Source organism: Rhineura floridana, chromosome 3 (assembly GCF_030035675.1).
Source record: "Rhineura floridana isolate rRhiFlo1 chromosome 3, rRhiFlo1.hap2, whole genome shotgun sequence".
In the NCBI taxonomy this organism is placed as follows: Eukaryota; Metazoa; Chordata; class Lepidosauria; order Squamata; family Rhineuridae; genus Rhineura; species Rhineura floridana.
In genome coordinates, this window is record NC_084482.1 from 12,376,943 (window position 1) to 12,389,673 (window position 12,731).

Here is a 12,731-nt window from a genome sequence, read left to right on the forward strand (position 1 = left end):
CCTGCTTAGGATTGTGCTCTCTCTCTCTCTCTCTCTCTCTCTCCCCGCCCCCCACTATGATAGCTTTTGTACCCCAAGCTCCATAACTGGCGTTGGGCTATAGAACATAAGAAGAATCTTACTAATAGTGGATCAGGCCAAATGTCCATCTACCCGAACATTCTGCTTCCCACAATGCTCGACCAAATGTGGCCCTCTGAGGCTGTGCGCCATCGCCAGTTCCTCCGGTTGTTTCCACTCCACGATTCAGAGGGACGCTGCCTCTGATCCCGGAGACCACATAGTGGCCGTAATGAACAACAGCCACTGAGACGCGACACCTCCTCCTTATCTTCCTCCTCCACGGATCTGTCATCTTCAAAGCTACCTAAGCGCAATATGAATGGCCATCGCCGCATCCCGTGGCTTGCGAATCCCACAGTGAATCCTGCGCGGTCTCTCCTCTGCCTTGACCCTCCCGCCAAACAGCCGCTTTGGATCAGCCCGAGAGGAGAGGAGGCGCGCACGGTTCGGCAAAACAGACACTTTATCTGGAAGGAGCAATCCATCCAAGGACGAGGGAAAGAGCCTCCTTTTTCTTCAGGGAGCCTGAAATCCTCTGACACCCCCTCCCCAGAATTAATATAACTTCCTGACGATTATTAAAGAGGCTCCCTTTGGGAGAGGAAAAAAAACTTGAACACTTTTTTGGGGGGAGGGAGTCAATCGCCTCTAGTTTAGGGGTACAAACGTGATTCATTTCTCTTCCTCCCCCCCCCTTCCAAGCCGGCGGTACAAAGGCCGGGAAAGGGAATCGAACCCCCAGTTCCGCGAGTGAGTTGGTGGTGGAAGGGAAGAGAGCAAGAGCCTAGGGGCGAAACCGCGGAGAGTCTCCCCTGCCCTACCCCCCGCGCGCCATTCCATATTTTGGAGCGCCCGGACCCGAAGCTATATAGATCTCCATCAAACTCGCCACCTACCCGGTTCCGGCGCTGGTTTTTCTCTCTGCTAGTCCCCTCTGCCTTCGGCTGCGAAGGAGAGAGGAGGAGGAGGGAGGAGGAGGAGTGGGAAGCTGAGGAGGGTGGGGGCTTTCCCCCCCTTGCTATTGTCTAACGCTTGCACGGGAGGGGGGAGATTCAAAGTGAATTCTCTAGACACAACAAGTGGTGCGCCGGGAGGGATGTCTCGGCCCTCCCCCCTCCCCGCATCCACCTGAACCCTTCCCCCCACCGCGTGCTGCCTGTCATTCTCGGAACCAGGAAGGGAGGGGAACAATTCAAACAGCCGAGTTTGCCGCTTAAAGCTGCCATCCGATGGGCGCTTACTTATGAGTGAGTCCCGTTGAAATCAGCGACGCTAACTTCCCTGAGCAAGCATGCACATGGGATCCGGCCGCTGGTGTGTTATGGACAAGTTCCGTAGTGGAACCGAGAGGCACAGTATTAGGACTGGGTTTGTATCTTCTTCAGCTGGGACCATTTCAAACAAAGTTGCCACCCTTGTGGTGGTAGGCTCCCGTTCGTTTCGACTCATTCCTCCTTTGGTGCCCTAGCAGAGGGGGATATTGTTTTCATAACCAGGATGAAAACAGTACCATGGAAAATTCTAGCACCTGGATCTGTGCCTCCTGAGCATGCACAGAGTTTCTTCCACCCCCACTGCCCGGGGCAAAAACATTTTTTACACCTGTTCTAAAAAGGTCTTTGCCCTAAGGGGAAGGAGCCCTGCAAGCCTCTGAGGGTGTGCAGAGTGCATTTCATGTACAAAGTGCTTCCTCACCTGTCTGGAATAGAGATGGAAGGATCTGTCGATTTCGGTTTTCTCAATTTCTCATTTTTTCCATCTTAAATTCAGTTCTCCACTTTTCTGCAGCAATTTGCAATTTTAAAAAAATCCTCATGAAAATTCTCCAGCATTTTAATGTGAATTTCTCCTAATAAACACATTTTTGTATGCAAGCATTTTCTCCCAATATAATGCATTTATGTATATTATTTTCACTAATATTTTCATTTTTATACACATTTCCCCTACTATATGCATTTTTATAAGCTTTGGTTGGTTGGAGAATTGTACTGCAAAATTTGGAGAAGTGCAAATTTTGAGGATGTCTGTGTTTCGGTTATATATTGCTTCAGAAAGTGTGAATTTGATCATTTTGGCTTTACATGTGAACTGAATCAAATTTCTTTGCCATCCCTAGTCTGGAGTCTGACTTACTGTGCTGAGGAATCTGGTGGTGCCCTGCCTGGGATGGCGTTGGGCCAACAGATGCTGGGCTGCCAAAGAGGGTTGCTGGGCTAGCCAACTGAAGGGGAGAAGCTCTGGCTTTGTTGTGCTTGCACAGTGGCTTGGAGTCCAATATATACACACAGAGAACGGGAGCACCTATAAAATGGGTCCAGCTACCACAGTCCTTTTATGAAGGGGCAGAGCTTAATTTGATAGCCAAGCATGCATACACAACATTTGCAACAAAAATAGCTTCCAGTACATGTTACCGTGCGTTACATCCAGGATACCAGCTTTGGGCTGGCAGGATTTATGTTATGATTACAGGTCCCACAACAGGATCCACATCCAAAGCAGTGACTGGGGTTTTGGGGAGGAGTCTCATATATAACAGTGGTTCAGAGAGCAGATTTAGTTACTGCAAACCTCACCCCCGCCCCTCATGTGCCATACAATGAACTACATATCCATGAACAAATCTACTGCTGAGTTTCTACAGCTCAGAGATTCTTCTGGACCCAGTCAAAGGCAACTGTTAATGCTGATATTGCAAAGTAGGGAACAACCATGGCAAAGATTACAACAAAAATAAGCATTTATACTTGTGTGGTTAAACCATTGGGAGTCAGACACCTTTGCCTATCTATAGCAATCACTCAGAGATGGACCAGTAGGTCCCAGTCTACTTCTCCCACCACTACATCTGCCTTGGATCTATTGACTCTACTCTGCCTCTTAGAATCTTCATGGTCTATCAGTGTGTTTAGCTACAAAACATTAACCTGTTCATTCAGGGGTGGGGAACCTTAGGCCTAGGGGCCAAATGCAGCCCTCCAGGTCTCTCTGTCTGGCCCTTCCAATTCTCACCAGGCCATACCTCTTTCCCCAACCACACCCTTTCCCAACCCTCATCAGCCCTACTTTGTGCTGTCCTTGAGTATGTTTTTGCCTGGCTGAAATGTGTCCTTGAACTCTGATCACGCCTCTTGCTTGCTTGGATGGAAGATAGAGATGGTGCGTGTTTGTGTGTGTGTAAAAACTAGTCTAGTGTACAAAGATAAAATTTACATTCACTGCTCCACCCACTTTTGCTTCCTGCCCCTGAAAGGTTGCTTAGAAGGGAATGCGGCCCTTGGTCTGCAAAAGGTTCTCCACCCTTGTCTTAATGGTTAAGGCAAAACTAATCAGTATTTTTTTAAAAATATGTTTTTAATGTTGTTTTGTTTTAATGTATTTTAAGGTCTGTTTTTATGATGTTTTAAAGTGTTTTTAGTGCTTCTGTTTGCCACCTTGGGCTCCTGCTGGAAGGAAGGGCAGGATATAAATCAAATAGTAAATAAATAAATAAATATTCCGAAGCTGGCATTCTTGCCTAAGAACACAAGAAGGCCAAGGCCCACCTTGCATTCTTTGCAAGTATCCCAGCAAGTGGCAGATGCCAAGTGGTCCACCTGAAACTGACCAGTGGCTCTCTGCTGGATTGTGGTCTATCTTCTGACCATCCGTGCAGGACACTACAAAAGCAGCCCTTATGTGACACATCTTGACAACTGCACATGGATGCACATTAACAGCAAGAACTGTTCAGTTGGAAGGAATTTCTGTTCTTGCATCTTTCAATTCTGGCAATGGGCCAAAAACAAAATATTCTGGCCAGGACAGTAAAATTCTGCCTGGGTGGCAATCTTGCTCATGCTTCATACCAGAGCTAGTGCAATATGTGTCCTTTGCATTTCTGTTATTTTTAGGTCTTACCTTGTTAAGTTGGCTTTTTCCTCCATAGTCCTTTAATAGTTCTCTATCTTGGAATATCTTTGTCTCTCTGTGAACCCATCGTCATTTCTACCCAGTCCATGCATCTGATCAAGATGGTTGCTCATCATGACATAATAATATAGTTTGGTTTTTTCCTCCGCATTAAGGCTTCATTCTTCTTTATTTTCTGTTCTTTTGCATTTTCTGAGTCTTTAACGTGACAGTAAACCTTATGTCGGCTAACCTCATATTTCCCTTGTAGTGTTAATATGGGAAGAGGTGGGTGGGGCATTTACATGGGAAAATTGAACAGCAGGAAGGGAGTGCTTAACTTTTCATTTGCCTGCTGATTCTTCCCTGCAAACAGCCTCCCATCCCTAGAATGTTAAAAATCCACCCCTGCTCTCAGCCAGACCATTAAACAGAAAGTAAGCCCAGAGTGGGGTTGGGAGGCTTTTTGTGGGGAGAGCCAGAGGACATTTACAGAGCAGTAGCGAGCACAACCTTTTCTCCCACCCACTTACTGTCCCCTACTAACAGCCTCTCTGCCCCTTCATTCTTGTTGCTTTGGTGGACGTACTTCCTCATCTCTGTGTAGGAAAAGATGCCACACGCATACACACTGTCCCATGATGTGCACAGCAAGCACAGTGGCTCTGCCTTCACCTTTAGATTGTAGAGCTTCTAGACTGTAGTTAAAAGGAGCACCCTCCCCACAGAGGTGCGTCTGACATCTTCATTGTACAGCTGCTGCGGTATGCTGAAGATGCATTTCTTTACCATGGCCTTTGAAAGTTAAGGTATCTTGCTTTTTTTAGAACCCACATCTTTTACTGAATCTATACAGTTCTGCTGTGGTTGGGTTGGTTTTACTTGTTATAATTGTAACTGTTTTTAATAATTATATATTATATTGTTGTCACCTGCCCTGGGACCTTATGGTGAAAGGCAGGTAAGAAATCTGGTGGACAGACAGATAGATAGATAGATAGATAGACAGACAGACAGACAGGCAGGCAGGCAGGCAGGCAGGCAGGCAGGCAGGCAGGCAGACAGATAGACAGATAGACAGACAGATAGACAGACAGATAGACAGACAGACAGACAGACAGACAGACAGACAGATAAGGTTTGGCCCCGAGAATTCTTCATCCGATTATGAAGTTGGGATTTCTGTTCCAGATGACTAGGAGATCATGAGAGTTTTGCAGTAGGGGGCAGGAGCTCTGAATCCCCCACTGGAAACAGGGAAGGATTTTCAACTGCATTAACCCTCACTGGCTTTAGCTGAGGAGCAGCATTACAAGGTGTTCCCTATGTGTATGCTGGTTACCTAAAAAGCAGCAAGACCATTTTGTCTGGGGTGTGGTTGCATCTGGCTGTACACATCTTTATTGTCTGATGGAAAACACCCAGCCCCACTGCAAAGTGTTTCCGCTGGACATACCTCTGAGTCACAACGGGTTGATCGGCTAAACAGTTTTTAAACTGGTGGGAAGCTAGCTTGAAGAGAAAACGCATCCGATCTCAAGAATCCTAGATTTTGGGGTAAAAAGGGGCAGAGCATGACAAATATATATACTCGGATTGAAAAAACAGAGGTGGAGAAGCAGTGAAGCCAGTATAACTGCAAGTGTGTCTGCAGCCTAAGCCAGAGCAGGGAACAACTAGGGACGAGGTAGAGCAGAGGTTCCCAAACTGTGCTCTGTGGATCACAAGTGGTCCATGAGCATTTTTCTGGTGGTCTGTGGCATGTCCACATTCAATATTCATATTGATTTTAATTTAATTTAATTGTTATTTCTTATATTGCATTTTATTATGTAACAGTTTGAATTCTATGGAATGCAAATTATAATGCAATAAAATACAATATATGAATTAGAAACAATAAAAATACAATTAAAATCATACAGCACTTAGCAGAGTACATTACAATGGCTAAAACAGACAGGAAAATCATTAAGTGATCTGCTAAGACCATCAGCAATATTCAAGTGGTCTGTGGGAGGGGGAAAGTTTGGGAACCACTGGGGTAGAGTCAGTCAGAGCCATATAAGGGCAGAAACCTAAGGTAGGCCCACGACCTGCTCCTTTCTTTCAAGAGGTTTCTAGACCCATTCTAGAATGAGGAGAGGTGGATACAGTGCAACTTAGGCTCTGCACTACATCCAGCTGCACTGCATCCACTCTGCATAACTGGAAGTCCATGGGCAAATGTACTATGATGCTGTAAGGTAAGGAATTCCCTTTGCTAAGTTTCCCTTTTTGGTTGCCATACTAAGACTAAAGGGGAGTTTGTTAGCTACTGAGTCTTCTCAGTGGTGGACTTGCCTCCTTTCACTCTGCAGCAGGAAAGGACACTGAAAACATAGGGACCCTGCTCCCAAAAAACTAGGGGTCTAAGTTCCCCTGGGACTCTGGAAGACTACATCCCTCGCTCATACCTGTACATCCCTCTCTAGGTTTCATCCAGCAAGCAAAATGCATTATCAGAGTTCAAGGACACGTCTGTCAGGCAACATTAACACTGAAGGACAGTGTGAAGCAGGACCGGTGGGAGGTACAGATTGGTGTGTGTGTGTGTGTGTGTGTGTGTGTGTGTGTGTGTGGAGAATCCCAAGGGCCAGACAGAGGGTCTTGGAGGGCCACCTTTGGCTCCCAGATCTGAAGTTCCCCACTCTGGGCTAGATGGACCATCAGTCTAATCTGTGTTCATATGACAAGTAGTAATAATTACTTGGGTGTGTTTTGACATCTTTATTGCTTTAGCTTCTGCTCTGTTTTTATAATGTAGGCATGCCTGGTCTGTGGCTCTGACTTTATGTCTTGCCTTGTATCTGCCACACAAAACAAAGTGAGGAAAAACAATTTGCCTGCAAGCTGGAAGAGATTTATTCCATTTTAAAAACGCTTTAAAAGTTGAGAGACCGATTAAACTTACATTAGGGCTATTACTCAGTGAAAGAAACCTCCAGCTATAGATCTAAGACTTCAGCTGAAAGGGGGTTACTTCTGAGTAAACAGTCTTGGGAGGACTCCCCTGCAACTAATGTTGATAAAACATATTTTAATCAATACGTAAAAACTGCATAACTTTGCCTATGAATAAAACAACTGTTCTGAAGAGGAAAAAAAGAGCATTCTTTGTTTTTAAAGGATGCAGGCACATGTGTCATCGTGGCAGACGCCATCTCAGATGCAGGGAGGAATGTCTCTCCAAAGGAGATGCTTGCCATTCATGGGTTTGTCAGTACTTCCTTTACAAATAATTAGCAATAAAAAATATGTCCGGAGGTACCCTTCTAATTGATCAAAATATCTCTGATGGATCAATCTAACTGATTAATCAAATAAACTCTGCAGCACTATATAAATGATTTAAAATTCCAGAATGTGTGTGTACACATCCCACATAACCTCCACAGAGATACTCGTGTAAATATAACTTAGAAATATGCAGATCAGAGACTCACAACATCTCACTGATAAGATAATGCTCCTTTCCTCCTCCTCTTTATTAATTTATTAATTAATTTATATCCCGCCCTTCCTCCCAGCAGGAGCTCAGGGCGGCAAACAGAAATGCTAAAAACACTTTAAAACATCATAAAAACAGACCTTAAAATACATTAAAACAAAACAATGTTAAAAACATTTTTTTAAAAAAAGCTTTAGAAACCTATTTTTAAAAAGGGTTAAAACATATTATTGAAAAAACACATATTAACAAGCAATTCTAACACAGAAGCAGACTGGGATAGGTCTCAACTTAAAAGGCTTGCTCAAAGAGGAAGGCACCGAAAAGATATCAGAGATGGCGCCTGCCTAATATTCAAAGAGAGGGAATTCCACAGGTTAGGTGCCACCACACTAAAGGTCCATTTCCTATATTGTGCAGAACTAACCTCCTGATAAGATGGTATCTGCAGGAGGCCCCCACTTGCAGAGTGCAGTGATCAACTGGGTATATAAGGAGTGAGATGGTCTTTCAGGTATCCTCGTCCCAAACTGTAGAGGGCTTTGTATAGCAAAACTAGAACCTTGAACTTGGCCTGGTAGCAAATGGGCAGCCAGTGCAATGCTTTCAGCAGCGGCGTGACATGCTGGTGATACCCTGCCTCAGTGAGCAGTCTTGCTGCCGCATTTTGCACCAGCTGCAACTTCCGGACCAACCTCAAGGGCAGCCCCACATAGAGTGCATCACAGTAATCCAGCCTGGAGGTTACCAGTGCGTGGACAACAGTGGTCAGGCTATCCCGGTCCAGAAACGGCCGCAGCTGTCTTACCAGCCGAAGCTGGTAAAAGGCACTCCTAGCCACGGAGGTCACCTGGGGCTCTAGCACCCCCAGACTATGGGCCTGCTCTTTCAGAGGGAGTACGATGCCATCCAAAGCAGGCAACTGACCAATTATCTGAACTTGGGAACCACCAACCCACAGTGCATCTGTCTTGCTAGGATTCAGACTCAGTTTATTGGCCCTCATCCAGCCCACCACCGAGTCCAGGCAGCAGTCCAGGGCTTGCAATGCCTCTCCCGATGCAGATGTTATGGAGAAATAGAGTTGGGTATCATCAGCATACTGTTGACACCTCACCCCAAAGCTCCTGATAACTGCTCCCAAGGTCTTCATATAGATGTTAAACAGCAAGGGGGACCAGATGGCACCCTGCGGCACCCTACAGCACAATTGCCAGGGGGCTGAAAGACAGTCACCCAATGCTATCGTCTGAGAGTGACCCTGGAGATAGGATTGGAACCACTGTAAAACAGTGCCTCCAATACCCATCTCACCAAGTTGGCCCAGAAGGATGCCATGGATAATGGTATCAAAAGCTGGTGACAGATCAAGTAAGAGTAACAGGGTGGCACTCCCCCTGTCCTTCTCCCAATGAAGGTCATCCATTAGGGCAACCAAGGGCAATTCAGTCCCATAACCAGGCCTGAACCCAGACTGGGATGGGTCAAGAAATCTGTTTCATCCAAGAGTACTTGCAATTGCTGCACCACCACTCTCTCAATCACCTTCCCTAAAAAGGGGGTATTTGCAACCGGTCAGTAGTTGTCACAAACCAGTGGGTTCAGGATGGGCTTTTCCAGGAGTGGTTGGATAACCACCTCTTTCAAGGCGGCTGGAACCACTCCCTCCTGCAATGATGTATTGACCACACCCTGGATCCACTCAATCAGACCCCCTTGGCAAACTTTAATAAACCAAGAAGGGCAAGGGTCAAGAGGACACGTTGCTGGCCGCATCATCGCAAGCACCTTGTCTACATCATCAGGCCGCATCAACTGAAACTGTTCCCAAGACGTTGCAGTGACGTTGCACTGGACACCTCATTGGGGACTACAGTAGATGTGGATGGGGCATCAAGACTGCTATGGAGGCAAGCAACTTTACCCTCAAAATGCCTTGCAAACAATTCACAGTGGGCCTCCGAAGGGTCTAAAACTCCTCCTGGAGCTGATGTCAACAACCCCCTGACAATACAGAAATGCTCTACTGGACGGCTACTTGATGATGCGATGGAAGCAGAGAAGTGGGCCTTCTTCACTGCCCTCACCGCCACACAGTAGGCACAGTTATGATGTTTTACTCATGCGCGATCAGCCTCACAGCACATCTTTCGCCACTTGTGCTGTAGCTGTTGTCCAGCCTGTTTCATTGCCCTTAGCTCACTGGTGTACCAAGGTGCAAGCCGGGCTCCACAATGCCGGAGAGAGCGCTTGGGGGCAACCGTGTCAAGAGCCTGATGTGCCTCACTATTCCACAGTGTGACAAGGGCTTCAACAGGGTCACCTACTCTATCTACTGGGAACTCCCCCAGAGCATTCAGGAATCCTGTGGATTCCATTAGGCTCCGGGGGCGGACCATCTTAATCTGTCCACCACCCCTGCAGGGAAGGATCGGAGCCATAAGTCTAAACTTCATCAGGAAGTGATCTGACCATGAGCATGGGGTGACATTCACTCCCCCTATCTCCAGACCACCCCTTCCTCCATCAGGAGCAAAAACCAAGTTGAGGGTGTGCCCTGCCTCATGTGTTGGGCCAGTGACAACTTGAGACAGCCCCATGGTCATCATGGAGGCCATGAAGTCGCAAGCTAGAACAGTAGAGGCAGCCTTAGCATGGACATTGAAATCACCCAGCACTATCATTCTGGGCTCCTCGAACACCACAGCAGAGATGGCCTCCGCTGGCTCGGTCAGAGAAGCTGCCGGGCAGCAGGGTGGATGGTACACCAGCAGCAACCCTAGTTTACTGTCTCCTTGGCCCAACACCAGGTGCAGGCCCTCACAGCCAGCTCCAAGACAGAGTGGTTTCCTGGTGACAGAGATGGAAGTTCTGTAGGCCACAGCATCTCTTCCCCCCCTGTCCCTGCACTGCAGCCTGTGCTGGTGTTGCACCGAGTATCCAGGTGGGCAAAGTTGGGTCAGATCAACTCCTCCCAGCTCACCCACCCAGGTCTTGGTAATACACACCAAATTGACACCTTCATCCACAATCAAATCGTGGATGAGAGTGGTCTTACTGTGTACGGATCTGGTGTTAAACAACAACACACACACGCCAGTGGGCACAGCAGATGAGCAACAAGGAACCCATACATGAGAGGAGTGACAGCAAGGAACAAGGAGCAGATAACCTTGCCCTCATCTTCAATGGTAATTCACCACCTCCCCATGGCTATATTTCTCTCTGCCCATAATCACGGAAATTGGAGTGGCATCAGCCATATTCCTCCGTACTAAGACTCCTCCTGAATACCTGATATGGACCCAACTCAAGCCCACCAACAAAACCTGCCGGAGCCAATTGTCCCAGTAGGCCTCTGCGAGGATTGGAAACAGTCACACCCATTCAAACTTTTTCACACAGGGCCCATCTACTCCCCCTCCTGTCTCACACCCAGGGAGGGCCAGCCTTCTACCAGTTACAGCTCTCACTCTGAAGGCATCTGGTGACTTTCTCCTATCATTCAGTTCACTGAATAGCCTCCCACCCTGTGCAGGAACTTCACATGCATCACACGCCCTCCCCACCACCTATCTCCTCTAGATTGGTTTAAAAGAAAACAAATTAAAAAGAAAAAGAAAAAAGAATAGGTAATAGAAGAGGGGTAGCGCCCTTGCCCTTGGGACTCCCTAAGGGGCTCCCCAAGGGGCAATCCTCTTTGGTGTTGTCCCTTTAGTGGCGACCCTGCCAACGGCAGACCTGCTGCCCAAGGGCAGCTGGGCTTTTATGCCTCCTGACCCAGCCAGCAGCTGATGCAAGAGGCTGCAAGATTAACTGCAGCCTCACTCTGGAGCCAGGGTCAGGCAGGGGTCCCAGTCTTTGCAGCATGTACTAGGGACTTCAGCTGTCTCAAGGGGCAGCAACCCAAAGGAGCAAGCAGCAAGCACCCAGATGCTCAGATACTCACTCCCAGGGCAGGTCTTCTTCCGTCCCCTAGTGCTGCAGCTGTTCCCCTATACAGCTGTTCCTCTATACAGAAGAGATACTTTACCATAGTACCATCGACTCATATGTTAATTCTGGGATAATTCGCTTCACAGTAGCTACCTAAGAAATACAGTGAGGACAATGCAAAGGAAAGCAGGTGATCACAGGAGAAAGTATTTATCGGCAGTGAAAGGCAAGATGAAAAGATCTGAACAGATCAATGTGTAGCCTTCTCTTTGATAATGTTAATAGTGCTATAACAAGCCGTATCAATAGATACTGACTGTTTTGGAAATATTCCCCTCTGTGATAAGATAGCCATGATTGCCTATAGAACAAAGAATCTGAAGGATATTGGTGCATTCTGATACTTCTTTAAGAGAAAATAGAAGTAGAGTGTAAATATTGACTAGAGTGATTCCTCCCCAGGGCAAATTCTCATGTTGTAATTGTGTGTACTGTCAATTAACCTGTAAAGTGAAATCTTTTACTCATCTCATAAATAGTACAACATATCATTTTAAGCTACATTTTAAGCTACAAGGGAGTAAGCCCCATTGAACATACAAGGACTTACTTCAAAGTAATGCATAGGCTTGCATTGCTTAGCATTTTGCCATGTGGTATAAACTACATATGCTGATTTGCAATATGGTTCTAATGTGACAACTTGCATGTAGCGAAAAGAATTATAGAATAGTAGAGTTGGAAGGGGCCTATCACGCCATCAAGTCCAACCCCCTGCTCAATGCAGGAATCCAAATCAAAGCATTCCCGACAGATGGCTGTTCAGCTGCCTCTTGAATGCCTCCAGTGTCAGAGAGCCCACTACCTCTCTAGTTAATTGGTTCCGTTGTCATATGGCTCTAACGTTAGGAAGTTTTTCCTGATGTCCAGTCGAAATCTGGCTTCCTGCAACTTGAGCCCATTATTCTGTGTCCTGCACTCTGGGACGATTGAGATCCCGGCCCTCCTCTATGTGACAACCTTTCATGTACTTGAAGAGTGCTATGATATCTCCCCTCAGTCTTCTCTTCTCCAGGCTAAACATGTCCAGTTCTTTCAGTCTCTCCTCACAGAGCTTTGTTTCCAGTCCCCTGATCATCCTTGTTGCCCTCCTCTGAACCCGTTCTAGTTTGTCTGCATCCTTCTTGAAGTGAGGAAACCAGAACTGGACGCAGTATTCAAGATGAGGCTTAACCAGTGCTGAATAGAGGGGAACTAATACTTCATGCAATTTGGAAACTATACTTCTGTTAATGCAGCCTAATATAGCATTTGCCTTTTTTGGAGCCACATTGCACTGTTGGCTCAT

At 46.6% G+C, this 12,731-nt stretch overlaps 1 protein-coding gene across 3 annotated transcripts in view; it reads right to left on the minus strand.

The window, feature by feature from the left end:
• Window positions 1–12,731, minus strand: part of LOC133379368 (LIM homeobox transcription factor 1-alpha-like) — a 132,911-nt gene that overhangs the window by 113,460 nt on the left and 6,720 nt on the right. The window contains exon 1 of one of the 3 annotated variants that reach the window (XM_061614492.1): window positions 960–1,031. The exons of 1 other annotated variant lie outside the window; for it this stretch is intronic. The gene's annotated coding sequence lies outside the window, so the exon portion shown is untranslated. Of the gene's footprint in view, window positions 1–122; window positions 415–959; window positions 1,032–12,731 lie in introns of those variants that run through there. One more of the 3 variants, XM_061614493.1, reaches the window with a different exon arrangement.